The 5,000-nt window shown below is 38.0% G+C and overlaps 9 non-coding genes across 9 annotated transcripts; 6 read left to right on the top strand and 3 right to left on the bottom strand.

Annotated features, from left to right (window-relative positions):
• Positions 1–219: 219 nt before the first annotated feature.
• TRNAG-CCC (transfer RNA glycine (anticodon CCC)) lies at positions 220–290 on the top strand. The gene has a single exon. It is a non-coding gene; the product is annotated as a tRNA-Gly (tRNA).
• A 937-nt stretch (positions 291–1,227) lies between these two features.
• TRNAQ-UUG (transfer RNA glutamine (anticodon UUG)) lies at positions 1,228–1,299 on the bottom strand. The gene has a single exon. It is a non-coding gene; the product is annotated as a tRNA-Gln (tRNA).
• A 186-nt stretch (positions 1,300–1,485) lies between these two features.
• Positions 1,486–1,594, top strand: TRNAL-CAA (transfer RNA leucine (anticodon CAA)). Its single transcript has 2 exons — positions 1,486–1,523; positions 1,549–1,594. It is a non-coding gene; the product is annotated as a tRNA-Leu (tRNA).
• A 280-nt stretch (positions 1,595–1,874) lies between these two features.
• Positions 1,875–1,945, top strand: TRNAG-CCC (transfer RNA glycine (anticodon CCC)). Its single transcript has one exon. It is a non-coding gene; the product is annotated as a tRNA-Gly (tRNA).
• A 937-nt stretch (positions 1,946–2,882) lies between these two features.
• TRNAQ-UUG (transfer RNA glutamine (anticodon UUG)) lies at positions 2,883–2,954 on the bottom strand. The gene has a single exon. It is a non-coding gene; the product is annotated as a tRNA-Gln (tRNA).
• A 161-nt stretch (positions 2,955–3,115) lies between these two features.
• On the top strand, positions 3,116–3,224 carry TRNAL-CAA (transfer RNA leucine (anticodon CAA)). The gene is made up of 2 exons: positions 3,116–3,153; positions 3,179–3,224. It is a non-coding gene; the product is annotated as a tRNA-Leu (tRNA).
• Positions 3,225–3,504: 280 nt separating this feature from the next.
• On the top strand, positions 3,505–3,575 carry TRNAG-CCC (transfer RNA glycine (anticodon CCC)). Its single transcript has one exon. It is a non-coding gene; the product is annotated as a tRNA-Gly (tRNA).
• Positions 3,576–4,512: 937 nt separating this feature from the next.
• TRNAQ-UUG (transfer RNA glutamine (anticodon UUG)) lies at positions 4,513–4,584 on the bottom strand. Its single transcript has one exon. It is a non-coding gene; the product is annotated as a tRNA-Gln (tRNA).
• Positions 4,585–4,745: 161 nt separating this feature from the next.
• TRNAL-CAA (transfer RNA leucine (anticodon CAA)) lies at positions 4,746–4,854 on the top strand. The gene is made up of 2 exons: positions 4,746–4,783; positions 4,809–4,854. It is a non-coding gene; the product is annotated as a tRNA-Leu (tRNA).
• Positions 4,855–5,000: the final 146 nt, after the last annotated feature.

Raw genomic sequence — 5,000 nt, 5'->3', positions numbered from 1 at the left:
AAATGATCACTTTTTAATGGGCAGAAGAATTCATCGTCTAGGCATTGAACCCAAATGATAAGGTAAACATTAAGGTGGAGAATTAAGGTTTTCACCCTTTTACCACATGACTATTATGAATTTATTCCCGAATGGTGTGTAGTATATTTTTACAACAGAACATGTTAGAGCAATGCTCAAAGAGTGCATCTTGACAGTTAGAGTACACCCATGCAGCTTGCGCTAGTAGTGTAGGGGTATCATGCAAGATTCCCATTCTTGCGACTTGGGTTCGAGTCCCAGCTAGCACATTGTGTGACAATGCTAGTTTTTATTCTTAAACTGCACATGTGACTTAGCTATAATTTAGAAACAGTGATTATATTGTGCTTTGATTGATTACATTTCTGATGAGTTTTATTTTTTCACTGGCTTTAAGAAATCTTTACATTCCCAAGTTGAAGTCAACAGTTCTTATGGAGCAATTTTCCCCATTGCACTTTATACAGATTTCAATCATTCAGTCTTTATTCTCAACTTACCAGTGCCAGGTAAGTTGAAGTCAACAGTTCTTATGGAGCAATTTTCCCCATTGCACTTTTATCTATCCTTAATACAGATTTCAATCATTCAGTCTTTATTCTCAACTTACCAGTGCCAGGTGCAGTATGACACCTTCTATAAAGTCATTTGCTCATTATGGCTTCATAGCAGGTGTTTAGAATTGATCATTATCTTTAAGTCTGAATGCTTCTGATGATGACATTTCAAAGATTATTTTCTGGATTCTGTTCTTTTGGGGTGTCATTATTCGCTGGTTGTTAAACTCTACGGCATGTATCCTTCTTTGAAGTCATTCTCTGGGCCCTAGACTAACATTGTCTTAATGTGATGCTCTTCATTGGGGATTAACGATTCTGACCAGGAATGATCCATCCTTTTCCATTTAAAATAGGAAACTAATCACTTTATAATATTCAGAAGAATAATGCATCATCTAGGCATTGATACCAAATGATTTATGTTGGCCTGATCCATACCCATGGTTAAGAAATGAAGCATTTCTAGGTATGCATAAATGCTTGAAAGAAATGAAACCTAGCAGATGCCAGAGATGTCCATTGGTATCTAATGTCGAGAGGGCGGACTCCAATTTGGCAGATTATATATGCTTAAATTAGATTTTAAGAAAGAATGTTTTGTTGAATGTAGCTTTCTCTTGATGTGAAATTTTTAAAAGAAGCACATAGGTCCCACCGAGATTTGAACTCGGATCACTGGATTCAAAGTCCAGAGTGCTAACCATTACACCATGGAACCCCTACATGACTCCACCAACTGGAAGAACCCCTGGCTCCACCAACTGGAAGAACCCCTGGATCTCAGATCTTCGATAACGGTAGAATATCACCTCTCACTCAATTTCAATAAAAGTGGGCAATTGTAAGGAAAATGTAGACTTTGCACAAGTAGCAGACTTTTCCTGCCAAACATGCTACACACAGTGTCAGGATGGCTGAGCGGTCTAAGGCGCCAGACTCAAGATCAACTTCTTCCACAACCTGGGTGTTCTGGTCTCCACATGGAGGCGTGGGTTCAAATCCCACTTCTGACAGCTTTTTCATATTTTTTACTTTTCATTCTTAAAATTCCATCCTTTTACATTGAAAATAGGAAAATGATCACGTTTTAATGGGCAGAAGAATTCATCGTCTAGGCATTGAACCCAAATGATAAGGTAAACATTAAGGTGGAGAATTAAGGTTTTCACCCTTTTACCACATGACTATTATGAATTTATTCCCGAATGGTGTGTAGTATATTTTTACAACAGAACATGTTAGAGCAATGCTCAAAGAGTGCATCTTGACAGTTAGAGTACACCCATGCAGCTTGCGCTAGTAGTGTAGGGGTATCATGCAAGATTCCCATTCTTGCGACCTGGGTTCGAGTCCCAGCTAGCGCATTGTGTGACAATGCTAGTTTTTATTCTTAAACTGCACATGTGACTTAGCTATAATTTAGAAACAGTGATTATATTGTGCTTTGATTGATTACATTTCTGATGAGTTTTATTTTTTCACTGGCTTTAAGAAATCTTTACATTCCCAAGTTGAAGTCAACAGTTCTTATGGAGCAATTTTCCCCATTGCACTTTATACAGATTTCAATCATTCAGTCTTTATTCTCAACTTACCAGTGCCAGGTAAGTTGAAGTCAACAGTTCTTATGGAGCAATTTTCCCCATTGCACTTTTATCTATCCTTAATACAGATTTCAATCATTCAGTCCTTATTCTCAACTTACCAGTGCCAGGTGCAGTATGACACCTTCTATAAAGTCATTTGCTCATTATGGCTTCATAGCAGGTGTTTAGAATTGATCATTATCTTTAAGTCTGAATGCTTCTGATGATGACATTTCAAAGATTATTTTCTGGATTCTGTTCTTTTGGGGTGTCATTATTCGCTGGTTGTTAAACTCTACGGCATGTATCCTTCTTTGAAGTCATTCTCTGGGCCCTAGACTAACATTGTCTTAATGTGATGCTCTTCATTGGGGATTAACGATTCTGACCAGGAATGATCCATCCTTTTCCATTTAAAATAGGAAACTAATCACTTTATAATAGTCAGAAGAATAATGCATCATCTAGGCATTGATACCAAATGATTTATGTTGGCCTGATCCATACCCATGGTTAAGAAATGAAGCATTTCTAGGTATGCATAAATGCTTGAAAGAAATGAAACCTAGCAGATGCCAGAGATGTCCATTGGTATCTAATGTCGAGAGGGCTGACTCCAATTTGGCAGATTATATATGCTTAAATTAGATTTTGAGAAAGAATGTTTTGTTGAATGTAGCTTTCTCTTGATGTGAAATTTTTAAAAGAAGCACATAGGTCCCACCAAGATTTGAACGCGGATCACTGGATTCAAAGTCCAGAGTGCTAACCATTACACCATGGAACCCCTACATGACTCCACCAACTGGAAGAACCCCTGGATCTCAGATCTTCGATAACGGTAGAATATCACCTCTCACTCAATTTCAATAAAAGTGGGCAATTGTAAGGAAAATGTAGACTTTGCACAAGTAGCAGACTTTTCCTGCCAAACATGCTACACACAGTGTCAGGATGGCCGAGCGGTCTAAGGCGCCAGACTCAAGATCAACTTCTTCCACAACCTGGGTGTTCTGGTCTCCACATGGAGGCGTGGGTTCAAATCCCACTTCTGACAGCTTTTTCATATTTTTTGCTTTTCTTTCTTAAAATTCCATCCTTTTACATTGAAAATAGGAAAATGATCACTTTTTAATGGGCAGAAGAATTCATCGTCTAGGCATTGAACCCAAATGATAAGGTAAACATTAAGGTGGAGAATTAAGGTTTTCACCCTTTTACCACATGACTATTATGAATTTATTCCCGAATGGTGTGTAGTATATTTTTACAACAGAACATGTTAGAGCAATGCTCAAAGAGTGCATCTTGACAGTTAGAGTACACCCATGCAGCTTGCGCTAGTAGTGTAGGGGTATCATGCAAGATTCCCATTCTTGCGACCTGGGTTTGAGTCCCAGCTAGCACATTGTGTGACAATGCTAGTTTTTATTCTTAAACTGCACATGTGACTTAGCTATAATTTAGAAAGAGTGATTATATTGTGCTTTGATTGATTACATTTCTGATGAGTTTTATTTTTTCACTGGCTTTAAGAAATCTTTACATTCCCAAGTTGAAGTCAACAGTTCTTATGGAGCAATTTTCCCCATTGCACTTTATACAGATTTCAATCATTCAGTCTTTATTCTCAACTTACCAGTGCCAGGTAAGTTGAAGTCAACAGTTCTTATGGAGCAATTTTCCCCATTGCACTTTTATCTATCCTTAATACAGATTTCAATCATTCAGTCTTTATTCTCAACTTACCAGTGCCAGGTGCAGTATGACACCTTCTATAAAGTCATTTGCTCATTATGGCTTCATAGCAGGTGTTTAGAATTGATCATTATCTTTAAGTCTGAATGCTTCTGATGATGACATTTCAAAGATTATTTTCTGGATTCTGTTCTTTTGGGGTGTCATTATTCGCTGGTTGTTAAACTCTACGGCATGTATCCTTCTTTGAAGTCATTCTCTGGGCCCTAGACTAACATTGTCTTAATGTGATGCTCTTCATTGGGGATTAACGATTCTGACCAGGAATGATCCATCCTTTTCCATTTAAAATAGGAAACTAATCACTTTATAATATTCAGAAGAATAATGCATCATCTAGGCATTGATACCAAATGATTTATGTTGGCCTGATCCATACCCATGGTTAAGAAATGAAGCATTTCTAGGTATGCATAAATGCTTGAAAGAAATGAAACCTAGCAGATGCCAGAGATGTCCATTGGTATCTAATGTCGAGAGGGCTGACTCCAATTTGGCAGATTATATATGCTTAAATTAGATTTTGAGAAATAATGTTTTGTTGAATGTAGCTTTCTCTTGATGTGAAATTTTTAAAAGAAGCACATAGGTCCCACCAAGATTTGAACGCGGATCACTGGATTCAAAGTCCAGAGTGCTAACCATTACACCATGGAACCCCTACATGACTCCACCAACTGGAAGAACCCCTGGATCTCAGATCTTCGATAACGGTAGAATATCACCTCTCACTCAATTTCAATAAAAGTGGGCAATTGTAAGGAAAATGTAGACTTTGCACAAGTAGCAGACTTTTCCTGCCAAACATGCTACACACAGTGTCAGGATGGCCGAGCGGTCTAAGGCGCCAGACTCAAGATCAACTTCTTCCACAACCTGGGTGTTCTGGTCTCCACATGGAGGCGTGGGTTCAAATCCCACTTCTGACAGCTTTTTCATATTTTTTGCTTTTCTTTCTTAAAATTCCATCCTTTTACATTGAAAATAGGAAAATGATCACGTTTTAATGGGCAGAAGAATTCATCGTCTAGGCATTGAACCCAAATGATAAGGTAAACATTAAGGTGGAGAATTA

This window comes from Pelobates fuscus, chromosome 10 (genome assembly GCF_036172605.1).
Source record: "Pelobates fuscus isolate aPelFus1 chromosome 10, aPelFus1.pri, whole genome shotgun sequence".
In the NCBI taxonomy this organism is placed as follows: Eukaryota; Metazoa; Chordata; class Amphibia; order Anura; family Pelobatidae; genus Pelobates; species Pelobates fuscus.
This window is presented reverse-complemented; position numbering and strand designations above follow the sequence as displayed.